The 18875-nt window shown below is 42.9% G+C and overlaps 1 pseudogene; it reads left to right on the top strand.

Moving 5' to 3' along the window:
• LOC106567012 (argininosuccinate synthase-like) overlaps nucleotides 1–18875 on the top strand; it is a 55500-nt pseudogene that overhangs the window by 19603 nt on the left and 17022 nt on the right.

Consider the following 18875-nt stretch of genomic DNA (forward strand, 5'->3'; position numbering starts at 1 on the left):
CAAAAAACTATTGTCTCCAATTGGGTGGAAACCAAGCTAGTGAGTATATAATCGGATCTCTTCGTGTGAGTGTGTTGTTCTCTATCCTGCCCACTAGATGGGGATCATGCTATTTCATTGAGCTGAAAGTCCCCTGTGTGCGTCTCACTAAGTTGCCACTTTTTTCAAGCTTTTCTCCCTTCCTATAACTTGATTCTACAGCATTGAAGTTTAATAAATACAGGAAGGACCTGATTTTATGTAGAATCATCAATAACAACTGTGAAAGAACAGCTGGAGGCGATCTGATTGGTTTATCTGGTCAGAACTTTGCAGATAATGTATTGCACAGAGCGGACAGAGTTGCCCTGTTGTCATTGACTCTTCTCTGGCCTTTTCATCACCCCCAGAAACATATAGGTACAGGCACAGATATCCCTGTGCCTGTCAACCCTAAAGCACCCTGGAGCATGGATGCCAACCTCATGCACATCAGGTGAGAAGAACACCAACTATACTCGCAATACTTCATGGTCAAATGAAGGTTGAAGAAAATAAAGTCTTACATTCTTCTACAAGAAAAGTTAGTAACTTTGGGCAGAAATTTCTGACGTCCCTTTTTTGTAATTTTCTACCACGTTAGCTATATCCTGTAGAATGACAAAGGGAATGAATGTTTTCACCAGCAACCCTCTCATTGTCTGTTTTAATAGCTACGAGTCTGGAATACTGGAAAATCCCAAGGTAAGATCTTGATCCTAATACAGTGTCAAAAACCCAACACCATCACAATGGTGAATAATGCATGAATGAGCAGGCGGAGTAATCACACAGGACGTTGATGGCACTTAACCCAACACAGCTCACCTCACCATTTGCCCCAGTGCCATATTGAACCGGTTGTTACTCTCACAACCTCCTGCTGTCTCTAAATCAGAAGAGGGAGCTCCTCAAGAGTAGCAGGATGGGATACACTGGTCCTAGGTTCACATATTGTCAGCTAATCTATGTCATTGACCATACAGTATCTATCCAATCATTTGTCCTTCTTCTCGTAATCAACACTTCTCTCAAGTCAACCTGCCTGGTGGTTAAAGATCATCCCTGTTTCATGTTCATTTTGTTAACAGTATAGATATGACTGTTTTATCATTGTGTTGTAATTTGTACAAAGCAATAGCTGATAGGAGAGTCCATTGATATATAGTTAACATAGTGGAGAGCACAGAGTCCCCCCAATATCTTTCATTAGCTCCAGCACAGACAAACCAAACCCGGAGCCCACAGTGGGACAGAAATGGTTTGATCTCTTACGGGGGTCAGGGGTCATGGTGCTACATGAAGGTCACCCTTGACGACCCAAACCTCATCCTTCCTTATTGTCTCTTCTCACCCTTGCCAGGCCTGGGAAGAGCCTGGGACACACAGACACTGACTTGTCGTCAAACTGCTCGCGTAATTCCCGATTTCATGGGAGCCGGGGGAAGGGTTAGGGTGGAGCGCCCAGCTGGGTCTCCTGGGTCCCCCCGACTCTTGGGGGACCATTGTCCCTGGTTGCGCTGCCGCAGGCTGCAACGTGGGAGGGACCCATTTCACCGTGACACCAGAATGTCACCAGTAACAGTAAAGTACAAAGGCGGCAGGCAGACAGATGAGCGTCCCGGTGGACGGGGTGTCAGAGAGGCGAGGGAGTGGAGGGGCAGAACTGTAACACTGGCTTTTCTCTCTTCACGGCTCACCCTGTGGAGAAATGCAGCCTGAAATAAATAACTCAATAGCATAGCGGTGTATAGTATGACAATACTGTGTAATTGATTTAATTCATGGGTTTAGTCCCATTTATGTTCACAATGAATTTATCAATGGAATTAAATACGATGAAATATTTATGGTGGGGGAGATAAAAGTGGTAAAGGGATTTGAATACATTAAGCAGGGCGTGTTATGGATCCTTGTAAATTGAACAGTGTAATAATTCAGTAATTTGCATGTATTGTGCCCAGTTTCTGCTCCCGTATGAGATTATGCATTGTTAGAAGTGCACTAACGGATCGTTAGTGAAATTCCCACGAGAGAGTAACAGTTAATGTGATTGGATGTTAATTATTTGACTAGGCTAGCTATATTTGACATTGTGTTGTGATTTTGCTGAACACTAGCTGGTTTAATTTTGGGCAGTGAAACGAGGCTACTCAGGTGAGAAAAAAAACCTCACCCAAATGTATAACCCCCCCCCCCCCCCTCGTCGGCATTGCGCGTACCCCCACCCAAGTTTGGGAATACCTGCTGTAGACAGATAATGTAACTGGGTCTGTGAGTTAGACATGACAAATAGTACACACATATCAGATGTAATACATTCTCTCATCTCAATGTGCCATGTTTGCAAATGGAATTTTAAAGACAAGGCCAGACTTGAGACATGGTTATTTAGGTGTCAATTCCAAACCAGTGGGCCAGATTTTTTTGTTGTTCCCCCCCCCCACCTCTGTCTTTTCTTTGGACCCCATTGGACTCGATTGAAATGCAATGAGGCAGCTAACATGTGGAAAGATAGAAATTTACTTGCTTTAAGTTCATGCTTCCACAACAATATGGCAGGACTGGACAGCGACATGATTTCAGCGCTTCATGCCTCATTTGCCACCAATTCGCTCCCTCTTTCTCTTGCTTCATTTCTACCTTTTCCTCTCTTTCAGGGCCAGAGGCTTTGGGACAGGTCCACCTGCGGGGGATGGGAATTTAAATGCATTGATCTCTAGGCACTGTTAACTATTCCCTCGCTTTCCATTTATCTTTCTCTCAATTTCATTCACTCGCATTTCGTGAGCATGCATGTTTGAATTGATATTCCATGTGATGTTTCTGTTTAAGTTCTGTAGGTAAGAAGGATATCACATCTTTATCATAGTGAACTCTAGCTGGCAGAAACAATGTCTCTTCATTGGTTAGGATTGTGCAGGCTTTAAACCGCTGTAGTAGGTAAGGAAACTAGGCCACTATAGTAACCACACAACTATAGATACCATACCCACTGTCACAGAGCTAGGCCTAATCAGTCTTTGGTTCATGCCATCTTCCTTGGTTCTGTCCACTTTAAGACTATGCATTAAATGGGTTTTTAATGGAGTCATTTTGCCCCACTCGTCCTTCCTCTCATTTTGTCGTCGTCTTGGGCGCTGAGGCAGAAAATAAAAGGGAGAGATGGGAGCCTTCAAAGTCAATTTTGGTGTTTAGTTAAAAGGAAAGAAGCGATTGCACACGTCGGGAAAGGTGTGCAATCTCTTTCTGCGGCTGAGAGAGATTAGTTATTGTATGCTGATTTTTTTTTGTCTGGTAAAGGTTTCCATTTAAATGCACCCAGTGGTTATTTTGCATAGTTCCCCTGCAATTTACCTCAGCTCAGGGGACATTGGCCATCGTCTGGTTGTAATGTGAGGTAATTTGCAGGGGTGTCAACCCGATTATTCATGTCCTTATCCACCAACTCCCCCAACTGGAAAGCGACAGCTCCTACAACTTCATAGTGCTCTCAGGATAGGAGGTGTGGATTGTTGTTGTGCGGTTACCTTTTAAGATGACTTCATCTGAAAATAAATAAAAGAGAAATTGTCAGTCAGAAAGTCCAGAAGATGTAGAGAAGTGTATGGGGAGGCTGGTTGACAGAATTGGGAGATTTATTCTGACTTTCCAGACAGCTGGTGAATATTGAGTGTTGCAGTCGCTTGAGTACATCCTGTCATAGTAGCAGGTGTCATCTTTTTAGTGAATTTGGGTCCTCCCCCTTCTCTCTCTCTGCGGTGAAAGGCCAGGTAGGGAAAATGAAACCAAATAGAGAAAAATAGGACATTTGATGTCTTTTTCTCTCAAATCGACAGCATTTTAACATGTATTTTTTCCATCTTTCAGGAGTACATTATAAAATATACGAATCCCTTTGGCCCAGCAGTCTAGGGGGGGGATGGATACGAGACCCGTAACATAAATCATGCAAATTATTATAGTGATAAAGAACAGAGAGAACCAAAAACCACAGACAACTGAAATCTACCGTCAAACTCAAAAGGTTTAATTTAAACACACGGTAATGGGGTGTGAGAAAAGGGGCTGAGTTGTACCCAAGCAAAGAAACAATAATCGAAAACACCCCTAAGCTAGACTAGCCTATTTCCACAACAGCTAGCTAACTAACCAAAAATACAGAGGGTGGTCCGCCCAGTTCTAACTAGGGTACTTAGACAAAGTATTCCTACGGGTAATGTATGCCCATGGGCGACTTGTCTTGGTACCCCCTTTCCTCACCAAACAAACAAACAGTCAACACTTTAACAAAAACAATACTCACAGGTGGGATGGACAAAGTGACATGTAGTTTCAAAACAAAAGAGATCAACACAGAGATGTAGAGCTAGGGACAGAGAGAGAGCTTGAACACAGAGAGATTGAGAGAATGAACACAAAGATTGATCTAGGAAGAAAACAACTGACTGGGTTTTTAAACCAAGGGAAAGGGGCTGTGATAGGTTGAGGGAAAAGGAACAGGTGTCTTCTGATTGGGGACTGATTGATGACTGATTGGGGAGTGATGATTGTCACCTGTGAGGGGAGAAGGAGAGACAAGAAACACACACCGGATACATACACAGGATACCTGTATCCGTAACACATGACCAAAAGTATGTGGACACCCCTTCAAATTAGGGGATTCGGCTATTTCAACTACACCCGTTACTGACGGGCGTATAAAATCGAACACACAGCCATGCAATCTCCATAGACAACATTGGCAGTAGAATGACCCCTACTGAAGCGCTCAGTGACTTTTAACGTGGCACTGTCATAGGATGCCACCTTTTCAAAAAGGTAGTTTCTCCCCTGCTAGAGCTGCCCCGGTCATCTGTAAGTGCTGTTATTGTGAAGTGGACACGTCTAGCAGCAACAATGGCTCAGCCGCAACGTGGTAGGCCACACAAGCTCACAGAACGGGACTGCTGAGTGCTGAAGCGCATAGCGCATAAAAATCATCTGTCTTCGGTTGCAACACTCACTACCGAGTTCCAAACTGCCTCTGGAAGCAACGTCAGCACAAGAACTGTTAGTCGGGAGCTTCATGAAATGGGTTTTCATAACCGAGCAGCCTCACACAAACCTAAGTTCATCATATACAATGCCAAGCGTCGGCTGGAGTGGTGTAAAACTTCCAGCCATTGAACTCTGGAGTGATGAATCACGCTTCACCATCTGGCAGTCCAACAGACTAATCTGGGTTTGGCGGATGCCAGGAGAACGCTACCTGCACCAATGCATAGTGCCAACTGTAAGGTTTGGTGGAGAAGGAATAATGGTCTGGGGTGGTATTTCATGATTCGGGCAAGGCCCCTTAGTTCCAGTGAAGGGAAATCTTAATGCTACACTATATAATGACATTCTAGACGATTCTGTGCTTCCAACATTGTGGCATCAGTTTGGGGAAGGCCCTTTCCTGTTTCAGCATGAAAATGCCCCTTGCACAAAGCGAGGTCCATACAGAAATGGTTTGTCGAGATCTGTGTGGAAGAACTTGACTGGCCTGCATGACCTCACTAATGCTCTTGTGGCTGAATGGAAGCAAGTCCCTGCAGCAATGTTCCAACATCTAGGGGAAAGCCTTCCCAGAAGAGTGGAGACTGTTATTGCAGAAAAGGGGGGGATCAACTCCATATTAATGCCCATGATTTTGGAATGAGATGTTCGACGAGCAGGTGTCCACATACTTTTGGCCATGTAGTGTATTTAGTCCCATAGTTGACTGACTGTGTCTGCTATGTTCTCAACTGAATCTTCTCGTGGTCACATACTAAGTTAAATGAAGAGCATCAAATGTCCCAGTAAAATGTGAATGTTATTTTGTGTGTATTACAGAGCCATGTGCCAGCGGACCTGTATCTGATGACCAAGAACCCAGAGGACGCCCCCAACAGCCCAGATGGCTGGAGATGGAGTTTAAAAAAGCTGTACGCTAGGCTTGGCCGGTATTTTTAATTTTTTTATTTCACCTTTATTTAACCAGGTAGGCCATTTACAACTGCGACCTGGCCAAGATAAAGCATAGCGGTGCGACAAAAACAACACAGAGTTACACATGGGATAAACAAACGTACAGTCAAAAACACAATAAAAAAATCTATGTACAGTGTGTGCAAATGTAGCAAGGTTAGGAAGGTAAGGCAATGAATAGGCCATGGTGGCAAAATAATTGCAATTTAGCATTAACACTGGAGTGATGGATGTGCAGATGATGATGTGCAAGTAGAGATACTGCAAAATAGCAAAATAAATAAATAACAATATGGGGATGAGGTAGTTGGGTGTGCTATTTACAGATGGGCTGTGTACAGGTACTGTAAGCTGCTCTGACTGCTGATGCTTAAAGTTAGAGAGGGAGATATACGTCTCCAGCTTCAGTGATTTTTGCAATTCGTTCCAGTCATTGGCAGCAGAGAACTGGAAGGAAAGGCAGCCAAATGAGGTGTTGGCTTTGAGGATGACCAGTGAAATATACCTGCTGGAGCGTGTGCTACGGGTGGGTGTTGCTATGGAGACCTGTGAGCTGAGATAACAAAGACTTATAGATGACCTGGAGCCAGTGGGTTTGGCGACGAGGGCCAGTCAACGAGAGCATACAGGTCGCAGTGGTGGGTAGTATATGGGGATTTGGTGACAAAACGAATGGCACTGGGATAGACTACATCCAATTTGCTGAGTAGAGTGTTGGAGGCTATTTTGTAAATTACATCGCCGAAGTCAAGGATCGGTTGGATAGTCAGTTTTACAAGGGTATGTTTAGCAGCATGAGTGAAGGAGGCTTTGTTGCGAAATAGGAAGCCGATTCTAGATTTAATTTTGGATTGGAGATGCTTAATGTGAGTCTGGAAGGAGAGTTTACAGTCTAACCAGACACCTAGGTATTTGTAGTTGTCCACATATTCTAAGTCAGAACCGTCCAGAGTAATGATGCTAGGCGGGCGAGCAGGTGCGGGCAGCAATCGGTTGAAGAGCATGCATTTCGTTTTACTAGCATTTAAGAGCAGTTGGAGGCCACGGAAGGAGTATTGTATGGCATTGAAGCTCGTTTGGAGGTTTGTTAACAGTGTCCAAGGAAGGGCCAGATGTATACAGAATGGTGTCATCTGTGTAGAGGTGGATCAGAGAATCACCAGCAGCAAGAGCGATATCATTGATATATACAGAGAAAAGAGTAGGCCCGAGAATTGAACCCTGTGGCACCCCCGTAGAGACTGCCAGAGGTCCGGACAACAGGCCCTCCGATTTGACACACTGAACTCTGTCTGCGAAGTAGTTGGTGAACCAGTCATTTTAGAAACCAAGGCTATTGAGTCTGCCGATAAGAATACGGTGATTGACAGAGTCGGAAGCCTTGGCCAGGTCGATGAAAACGGCTGCAAGGTACTGTCTTTTATCTATTGCGGGTTATGATATTGTTTAGGACCTTGAGCGTGGCTGAGGTGCACCCATGACCAGCTCGGAAACCAGATTGCATAGTGGAGAAGGTACGGTGGGATTCGAAATGGTCGGTGATCTGTTTGTTAACTTGGCTTTCGAAGACTTTAGAAAGTATGTAACAGTTTGGGTCTAGAGTGTCTCCCCCTTAGAAGAGGGGGATGACCGCGGCAGCTTTCCAATCTTTAGGGATCTCAGACAATATGAAAGAGAGGTTGAACAGGCTAGTAATAAGGGTTGCAACAATTTTGGTGGTTAATATTAGAAAGAGAGGGTCCAGATTGTCTAGCCCAGCTGATTTGTAGGGATCCAGATTTTGCAGCTCTTTCAGAACATCAGCTACCTGGATTTGGGTGAAGGAGAAGAGGGGGGCGGGGCTTGGGCAAGTAGCTGCGGGGGGTGCAGAGCTGTTGGCCGGGGTAGGGGTAGCCAGGTGGAAAGCATGGCCAGCCATTGAAAAATGCTTATTGAAATTCTAGATGATCGTAGATTTATCGGTGGTGACAGTATTTCCTAGCCTCAGGGCAGTGGGCAGCTGGGAGGAGATGCTCTTATTCTCCATGGACTTTACGGTCCCAACACTTTTTGGAATTAGTGCTACAGGATGCAAATTTCTGTTTGAAAAAGCTAGCCTTAGCTTTCCTAACTGACTGTATATTGGTTCCTGACTTCCCTGAAAAGTTTCATATTGCGGGGGCTATTCGATGCTAATGCAGTACGCCACAGGATGTTTTTGTGCTGGTCAAGGGCAGTCAGGTCTGGAGTGAACCAAGGGCTATATCTGTTCTTAGTTCTACATTTTTTGAAAGGGGCATGCTTATTTAAGATGGTGAGGAAATCACTTTTAAAGAACGACCAGGCATCCTCAACTGACGGAATGAGGTCAATATCCTTCCAGGATACCCGGGCCAGGATAATTAGAAAGGCCTGCTCGCAGAAGTGTTTCAGGGAGCATTTGACAGTGACTAGGGGTGGTCGTTTGACCACGGACCCATAGCGGATGCAGGCAATGAGGCAGTGATCGCTGAGATCCTGATTGAAAACAGCAGAGGTGTATTTGGAGGGCAAGTTGGTCAGGATAATATCTATGATGGTGCCCATGTTTACGGATTTAAGGTTGTACCTGGTGGTTTCCTTGATAATTTGTGTGAGATTGAGGGCATCTAGCTTAGATTGTAGGACTGCTGGGGTGTTAAGCATATCCCAGTTTAGGTCACCTAACAGAAAGAGCTCTGAAGATAGATGGGGGGCAATCAATTCACATATGGTGTATAGGGCACAGCTGGGAGCTGAGGGGGGTCTATAACAGGCAGCAACAGTGAGAGACTTATTTCTGGAGAGATTCCTTTTTAAAATTAGAAGCTCGAACTGTTTGGGCATAGACCTAGAAAGTATGACAGAACTTTGCAAGCTATCTCTGCAGTAGATTGCAACTCCTCCCCCTTTGGCAGTTCTATCTTGATGGAAAATGTTGTAGTTGGGTATGGAAATCTCAGAATTTTTGGTGGCCTTCCTAAGCCAGGATTCAGACACTGCAAGGACATCAGGGTTGGCGGAGTACGCTAATACAGTGAGTAAAACAAACTTAGGGAGGAGGCTTCTGATAACATGCATGAAACCAAGGCTTTTTCGATTACAGTAGTCAACAAATGAGAGTGCCTGGGGACACGCAGAGCCTGGGCTAACCTCCACATCACCCGAGGAACAGAGGAGGAGTAGGATGAGGGTACGGCTAAAGGCTAGCAAAACTGGTCGTCTAGTGCGTTGGGGACAGAGAATAAAAGGAGCCGATTTCTGGGCGTGGTAGAATAGATTCAAGGCATAATGTACAGACAGGGGTATGGTGGGGTGCAGGTACATTGGAGGTAAGCCCAGGCATGTGAGTGATGATAAGAGGTTGCATCTCAGGGCACGCTGGTTATACTGGGTGAGGTCACCGCATGTGTGGGAGGTGGGACAAAGGAGGTATCTGAGGCATGTAGAGTGGGACTAGGGGCTCCGCAGTAAACTAAAACAATGATAACTATCCTAAACAGTATACAAGGCATATTGACATTTGAGAGAGACATAAAGCGAGGCATAAAGCAATCACAGGTGTTGATTGGGAGAGCTAGCTAAGGCAACAACGGGTAAGACAACAACAGCTAATCAGCTAAGACAACAACAACAGGTAAAATGGCGATGAATGGGCAGAGAGGGTCGGTTAACTACACACAGGGCCTGAGTTGGGGCCGACAGATAAACAAAGGTAAACAAAGTGGAGTACCGTGATAAATGAACAGTCCAGCAGGCATCAGCTATGTAGGCAAGTGATCATAGGGTCCAGTGAACAGCAATAGATGGAACAGGGAAGTCGTTGGGTCTTCCAAATTGCCTTGCCTGGTTCACCAACTACTTCTCCAATAGAGTTCAGTGTGTCAAATCGGAGGGCCTGTTGTCCAGGCCTTTGGCAGTCTCTATGGGGGTGCCACAGGGTTCAATTCTTGGGCCGACTCTCTTCTCTGTATACAACAATTATGTCGCTCTTGCTGCTGGTGAGTCTCCAGCATCACTGAAACTGGAGACACTTATCTCCCTCACTAGCTTTAAGCACCAGCTGTCAGAGCAGCTCACAGATCACTGCACCTGTACATAGCCCATCTGTAAATAGCCCAAACAACTACCTCATCCCCTACTGTATTTATTTATTTATCTTGCTTCTTTGCACCCCAGTATTTCTACTTTGCACATTCATCTACTGCACATCTACCATTCCAGTGTTTAATTGCTATATTGTATTTACTTCGCCACCATGGCCTATTTATTGCCTTACCTCCCTTATCTTACCTCATTTGCACACATTATATATAGACTTGTTTTTCTACTGTATTATTAACTGTATGTTTGTTTACTCCATGTGTAACTGTGTTGTTGTATGTGTCGAACTGCTTTGCTTTATCTTGGCCAGTTCGCAGTTGTAAATGAAAACTTGTTCTCAACTTGTCTAACTGGTTAAATAAAGGTGAAATAAATTTTAAAAAATGGACAGTGACCCCAAGCATACTTCCTAAGTTGTGGCAAAATGGCTTAAGGACAATAAAGTCAAGGTATTGGAGTGGCCATCACAAAGCCCTGACCTCAATCCTATAGAACATTTGTGGGCAGAACTGAAAAAGCGTGTGCGAGCAAGGAGGCCTACAAACCTGATTCAGTTACACCAGCTCTGTCAGGAGGAATGGGCCAAAATTCACCCAACTTATTGTGGAAAGCTTGTGGAAGGCTACCTGAAACGTTTGACCCAAGTTAAACAATTTAAAGACAATGCTACCAAATACTAATTGAGTGTATGTAAACTTCTGACCCACTGGGAATGTGATTAAAGAAATAAAAGCTGAAATAGATAATTCTCTTTACTATTTTCCTGACATTTCATATTCTTAAAATAAAGTGGTGATCCTAACCGACCTAAGACTGTGATTTTTACTACAATTAAATGTCAGGAATTGTGAAAAACTGAGTTTAAATGTATTTGGCTAAGGTGTATGTAAACTTCTGACTTCAACTGTATTTACATGTTGAGCTTCCATCCTCTCAGGCCAGGGGCACAATGTATGAATTAATGGTTGGATCAGAATTGCCATTATAAGCATAGACCAGTACGGATAATTAAGTAAAACCACAAGTCCAAATCCCTATCTCCATTCAAGGCTAATTTAGGAAAGGGCCAATTTTAGCTAGCTAAGTAGCTAGAGAGTGGAGGACAACACAACGAGATGCAACAATTCCAAGTTGTTTCTGTCAATAACGTATGCTCTCAATGCGATTTGATAGGAGTGAGGCCAAAATTACGAAATACAGAGAGACAAAATAAATTATTATTATTATTTAAAAAAATGATTGGTCAATTTTTGGGGGAAGCCTGGCTTCCCTTGTACGGCCACTGCAGACACAGATTGACCATAAATCAGCTTTAAGTCCTTCCGTCCTGTCCACTGACCATAGCCCCAGGGCTGCTGTAGCCCCCTTGCTGCCCTCCCTGGCTGTGTTTATCACTCTGACCACCCAGACCTAGGACAGCCCAGCCCCACACTCTGGGACTGACTGTGTCTAAACTAAAGCAGCCTGCCTGAGGGCATGGAGGGTCCAGAAGCATTTTACCAGCTAATACAACCGACTGACACCCATTTGGATACCACTACAGGGCTAAACAGAGGAGAGTGTCACATGTTTGCACAGTCACAGAAAAGAGATGCACATCCCAGCCTGGGGCAAGAACCACATATGCCTCTAGTCTAGATCCTGGTTACAAGTGTCAATGTGCATAGATAGGGCTACTGTCCACTGAGGCCAGCTGGTACTCCAAAGGACATGGCAGGACATTAGCCTCTGATTATGGTGATGACCAGTGACAGTTGTATGATGTTACTATGACGCCGAAGCAGTTCAGAGAGGAATATATAAAAGGGGGTGCAGGTATCAACTGTAATTTACATTTGTATCTGGGTGCTGTTTTATGCGACTGAAGGTTTGTGGGGTTTATTTGAGATTTATCTGAAATGTAAAAAAATGTTGGGCAATGATAAAGTTTATGGACAACTAAAATCCTCAGAAAAAAGGTTCAGAAAACAATGAAGCTGCTAATGGGAATATTAAACTCTGATGTCATCGTATAACCTGGTTTCGCCTCGGCCCTTTGCAATATGTTTTCATAGTTATTTTCTCTCCCCTTATTGAGTGACAATTACAAAAGCTGTTTTAGTGGCTCACACAAAGGCTCTAGCTTACTTCTCCTCCTCAAGCACAAGAATGTTTAATTTCATTCTCCTCCATCTTTTCATCTCCCACCAGCTTTTTTTCACCAGGCTTTCTCACTGATTAAAAATAATTTTCACTACTAAACCTTTTTCTTCTTCTCTTTTTTATCGCTCTTCCTTTCATTGAAAGAGGGGGTAAGGAAAAAGAGAGAGGAAAAATGTAAAGCTGTAATTTTTCCTACAACTGTGTCTGCTGTCCTATTGTTTGCACTGTTCACTTCAGCGCTGAAGAAAAGGGCAGGCAGGAAAATGAAAGGCCCAGTGAAAGATAGACCCCGTGAGATGGAGGAGAGGAGGACGAGAGCCCGGGCCCGGCTCCAGTGTTCACACCCTCACTTAATTTATTTGAACTTTTAATCTAATTATTAACTATTTGGGGGATCAGGGGGCTTTGTCGGAGGACTATACGTGTACCCTCTACGGCTCAGATTTTTCCTCAGGAGCCGAGGATTCCTGCGATATGGGAATGGGCGAGGGACAAAGCCCTTGTCTAAAAATATTTTGTCAAGTCCTTTACGTGTCATTCCAACAGTGCTTACATTGGGGCCCATTGAAAGGCAACCAGGAGTGCTGCTTTTTCGTTGGGACTTGATTGGCAACTGCAAGCATGCTAAATGCTAATGAGCGCCGGATGGATGGAGGAGTGACTATCAGCAGATTTCTTTTTTTTCTTCTATCCGCCCATGTCCCAGTCGATTGCACCTCCTCCACCTTTGGCCTCTGTTGCTCATTTCAACATAATGAATACTATGAATAAGCAAGTAAATGACAATGATTTATATATCGGTTTAGTAGTGTCTTTGTATAAAAGGTTGGTGGTGGGGATGGGGGTTGATTAGCGAGCACCTAGGCGTGTGTGTGCGTGCGCTCTCATTAGGAATGGTTGATGGATTATCCCATGCGTTTCACACACACACACACACCACACACACACACACACACACACACACACACACACACACACACACACACACACACACACACACACACACACACACACACACACACACACACACACACACACACACACACACACACACACACACACACACACACATGCACACGCTCTGCAGTGCGAGGCTATTGGTAGAAAAGGTATGGGTGACACAAAGCCAGGGTGTGTAATTCAATTAGGGAAGGACCCGCCTGCAAATTCACAGCCTTCAAAAGACCAGGGCTTTTGAATGTATTATTACTTCTCACCACATCCCATTGGAGTATTCTACCATTAACACCCTTCCCCCCACCTCACACCTTCCTCCACATTCCCCCACATCCAAATCTCCCTTTTTCCACTCTTTCTTTTCATGGTCTCTACCATTTCCCTCGAACTGTGTTCAGTGCCTCTTCACGGTTTGTTTTTAGTGAACATTAAACTAGTAGGTGTACATGGAAATGTAATAACAATTTTGGCCATATAAATTGACTATGAGATCCGTCCAAGTGCAATATATTGAAAACTAGTTTAACTCTAGCCCAAATACAGCCCAGTTCTAAATACAAAATTAGCTTTGAGTCCAAGTGCTGAATGTGACAAGATCAGATCTGAAACTGTAAGAGAACAGTATCGTTCAGATGAATTCTCTTACTGTAATAGGGTTCTTACGATTATGTTATTTAGGCTAATGGTTAATTGTCATTTTTGAGCTTGTAATGCATCAAATGCTTCTTTGAAAATGATTTATAACATAAGTAATGAATAAAACACTGCTTTAGTGACAACTGATTTTGACTGTTTAGAACTTTTGGGTAAAGTATCTACTTGAATATAATGTTGAATCTCCCTTCTCCTAAAGTCCTTCAGAAAGTATTCATACCCCTTGACTTATGCCACATGTTGTGTTAGTCTGAATGTAACATTTCTCAACCATCTGCAATCAATATCTCATGTCAGTGAAAACAATTTTTTTGACATTTTTGCAAATGTATCAAAAATTAAGTAGAAAAATATCTAATTTACATAAGTATTCACACCCCTGAGTCAATACATTGTAGAAGCACCTTTGGCAGATATTACAGCTGTGAGTCTCTCTGGGTAAGTCTCTCAGAGCTTTCCACACCTGGATTGTGCAATTATTTTTTATTATTTTCAAAATTCTTCAAGCTCTATCAAATTTGGTTGTTGATCATTGCTAGACAACCATTTTCAGGTCTTACTACAGATTTAAGTAGATTTAAGTCAAAACTGTAACTCTGCCACTCAGGAACATTCACTGTCTTCTTGGTAAGCAACTCCAGTGTAGATTTGGCCTTTGAATTAATCTCCCACTGTCTGGTGGAAAGCAGACTGAACCAGGTTTTCCTCTAGGATTTTGCCTGTGCTTAGCTCCATTCCGTTTCTTTTTTATACTGAAAAACTCCCCAGTCCTTAACGATTAAAATAATACCAATAACATGTATCAGCCTTGAAAATGCTTGAAAAAAATGGAGAGTGGTACTCAGTAATGTGTTCTATTGGATTTGCGCCAAACATAACACTTCATATTCAGGACAAAAAGTGAATTGCTTTGCCACATTAATGGGTGTATTGATTCAACATCCAAAGTGTAATTAATAACTTAACCATGCTCACTCAAAGAGATATTCAATGTCTGCTTTTTTTACATTTTTACCAATCTACCAATAGGTGCCATTTGCAAGGCATTGGAAAACCTCCCTGGTCTTTGTGGTTGAATCAATGTTTGAAATTCACTTCTCATCTGAGGGACCTTACAGATCATTGTATGTGTAGGGTAGAGAGATGAGGTAGTCATTCAAAAATCATGTTAACACTATTATTGCACACAGAGTGAGTCCATGCAACTGATTGTGACTTTGTACTCATCGACTCAAGACATTTCAGCTTTTCATTTTTTATTCATTTGTAAAAATGTTGAAAAACAATTTCACTTTGACATTATGAGATATTGTGTGTAGGCCAGTGACAAAACATCTCAAATTAATCAATTTTAAATTCAGGCTGTAACAACAAAATATGGAGAAAGTCAAGGGGTGTAAATACTTTCTAAAGGCACTGTCTAAGACTATTATTATTTTCAGTTCACGGTTATTGTCAAATAATTATCAGTATACGATATTTGTGCCAGCCCTATGTAGTACAGCATTATATCTCCAGGCTGATACCGTGACTGACTGTCTGACTTCCAATCCAACCCATACAGGTGTTCCCATCAAGGTGACCCACGTCAAGGACACACTGCTGGACATCTTCTCCTACCTCAATGAGATTGGGTGAGTCTGACTTTCTCTTACTCTTAATTTACAATGAGATTGGGTGAGTCTGACTTTCTCTTAATTTACAATGAGATTTAGATTACTGGCTTACTGCAGTGTTTTGAGCGAAGTGTGGGTGCATTCAGGCGAGAATACAGAAATGACTACTGTACTTAGTGAGAAGGTTTGCTAACAAATGGTTCCATTGTGGTCTCAGACGGAGGCATGGAGTTGGGAGGATCGACATCGTGGAGAATTGCTTCATCGGGATGAAGTCCAGAGGTAAGGCAATGACGATAAATAAAGGTGTATTGAATAAATAACCTAAGCATTGCTGTGCGAGGGAGAGATGCTCACAGTCTACTGCTGCAGCTGCAGGTATGTGTGCTAACTTGTAGCAGCCGCAATGTTATTTATCATCGCATATAACAGTGCCTGTCTTGACAGGAGTAGCCTAGAGAATCTAGCTAGCAAGGCTAATTGAGGCAACATGCTGCGCTTTCTCCCAACCCCATTCAGATAAAACAACCTACCTGTTGGTTGCTCGTTGTAGGCTACGCCTTCTCATTTCGATAACTTCTAATTCCATAATGTTATTTCATCTTGCATTGCATTAGTGAACTCTCACTCCACTTTCTACACATTGAGCCATTTTGATTGGCCAACATAAACAACAAGCTACACACGTGAAGTCTGCGCACATCATAAAAACTACATTGAAAGGTTTGTCGTTCTATTAACCTGTTATGGATAGGGGGCAGTATTTTCACGGCCGGATAAAAAACGTACCCGATTTAATCTGATTATTACTCCTGCCCAGAAACTAGAATATGCATATAATTATTAGCTTTGGATAGAAAACACTCCAAAGTTTCTAAAACTGTTTGAATGGTGTCTGTGAGTATAACAGAATTCATTTGGCAGGCCAAAACCTGAGAAGATTCCAAACAGGAAGCGCCCTCTCTGACCATTTCTTGGCCTTCTTGATCATCTCTAACCAAAACAGGGGATCTCTGCTGTTACGTGACACTTCCTACGGCTCCCATGGGCTCTCAGAAGGCGGCAAAAAGCTGAATGGTGGCTTTGCAGGCCCTGGCTGAAAAACATTAGCGCATTTTGATAGTGGTCGATCAGAGAACAGAGACTGGAGGCGCGTGCACGAGGCGACCCCATGTTTTTATTCTTTCGTCTTTGAACGTAAACAACGACTCCCGGTCGGAATATTATCGCTTTTTTACGAGAAAAATAGCATAAAAATTGATTTTAAACAGCGGTTGACATGCTTCGAAGTACGGTAATGGAATATTTAGACATTTTTTGTCACGAAACGCGTCGGGCGCGTAACCCTTCGTCACCCTTGGATAGTGTCTTGAACGCACGAACAAAACGCCGCTATTTGGATATAACTATGGATTATTTTGAACCAAACCAACATTTGTTATTGAAGTAGCAGTCCTGGGAGTGCATTCTGACGAAGAACAGCAAAGGTAATCAAACTTTTCTAATAGTAAATCGGAGTTTGGTGAGGGTCAAACTTGGTGGGTGTCAAAATAGCTAGCCGTGGTGGCTGGGCTATCTACTCAGAATATTGCAAAATGTACTTTCACCAAAAAGCTATTTTAAAATCAGACATAGCGAGTGCATAAAGGAGTTCTGTATCTATAATTCTTAAAATAATTGTTATGTTTTTTGTGAACGTTTATCGTGAGTAATTTAGTAAATTCACCGGAAGTGTTCGGTGGGAATGCTAGTTCTGAACGTCACATGCTAATGTAAAAAGCTGGTTTTTGATATAAATATGAACTTGATTGAACAAAACATGCATGTATTGTATAACATAATGTCCTAGGCGTGTCATCTGATGAAGATCATCAAAGGTTAGTGCTGCATTTAGCTGTGGTTTTGTTTTTTGTGACATTATATGCTAGCTTGAAAAATGGGTGTCTGATTATTTCTGGCTGGGTACTCTGCTGACATAATCTAATGTTTTGCTTTCGCTGTAAAGCCTTTTTGAAATCGGACAGTGTGGTTAGATAAAGGAGAGTCTTGTCTTTAAAATGGTGTAAAATAGTCATATGTTTGAAAAATTGAAGTTTGGGGATTTTTGAGGAATTTGTAATTCGCGCCACACCTATCATTGGATATTGGAGCTAGCGGAACGTCTAGGTGTAAGAATTTGAAATGTCATGGTATATCCTTGTAGTATGTAAAAATGTTACATGGATATTTTAATTTAATTTAGAAAAAGCCTTTTCAGTGTTAAAATAGGCCTGTATTTTTTGCATCTCACAAAAAGGTATACTCAAATACCAATGTCCCTTCGGATATTCGAATAACCATGCACATCCCTAATGCATTCACAGATAAGCTAGCACAAAGTCATACAGTACCTACTCCATAAATGCTAACAGTAATGTCGTTTCCATTTGTAAAGCTTTCTGTTACACTAGTGCTTTCAGGCAATTGCAGTCATTTTATCTCAGTGCTAAAAGGGGAAACTTGTTATTTCACTTGAATAAAAGTGTCATGGAGGACACAATGAACAAACAACATTATGTGCCTCTCTTTCCTTTCATAGGAAATGTGTTTCTGGTTTGCCTGTAAACTGAGACTCAGTTTGACCTGCATTCACTTAGATGCAGACAGCCCTCACATTTCTCTTTTTGCAGCCACGCATGCTCTCGCTCGCTCACACAAAGACACACAATCGTTCACAGATACACACTCCATCTTGGCAATCGTCCACTCCTCTGCATGACTTCTAATTCTCCTCTCTCCATCAACAAAACTTCTCAGAAACCTCCCTTATTGCTACTCTACTGGTGTCACTACAGCATGTTTAGGGGCCGTGAGGGGCCAAGATGTTTGTGGCCCTGTCCCATGTCAGACAGCATGTCACTCATTCCTCCAGTGGCCCCAGCCACCGCCGCACTGCCATTCTACTCCTAACAATAACCGGACTGGCAAATTGACTCGCTAACACACTTCGCCTCTGGCGCAGAGAGGCAGGTAGAAATTGGAAAATGGGAAGCCCACTTTTCTCCCCCTTGGCTTCACAAAAGATCAGAGCTTATCTTCTCCACAGAAATGGTAAGAGTGTGAGGTTTGACGGGGGTAAATAACTAGTACAGATTGTGTTTGTTGGGGGAATAAGCCTCAGTGTTTCCACAAAAGATGCCTGGAAGGATTGAATAGTTGACAGACTGAATGTGTAATTGATTTGAATGTCATGGGGAGTGGGGTCAAGAAGGTGTTGGATGGAAATGGTTGTCAAGAATGTTGTCAGTTCTCAACAAAACATTCAATGATGTATGTAAGATGTGTACACCTGTCAAGCCTTGTCTGAGCTCTGACCTCTCCACTATGTGGCGGACCATGTTGTACAGAGGA

The sequence above is a fragment of the Salmo salar genome, chromosome 01, assembly GCF_965601325.2.
Source record: "Salmo salar chromosome 01, fSalSal1, whole genome shotgun sequence".
In the NCBI taxonomy this organism is placed as follows: domain Eukaryota; kingdom Metazoa; phylum Chordata; class Actinopteri; order Salmoniformes; family Salmonidae; genus Salmo; species Salmo salar.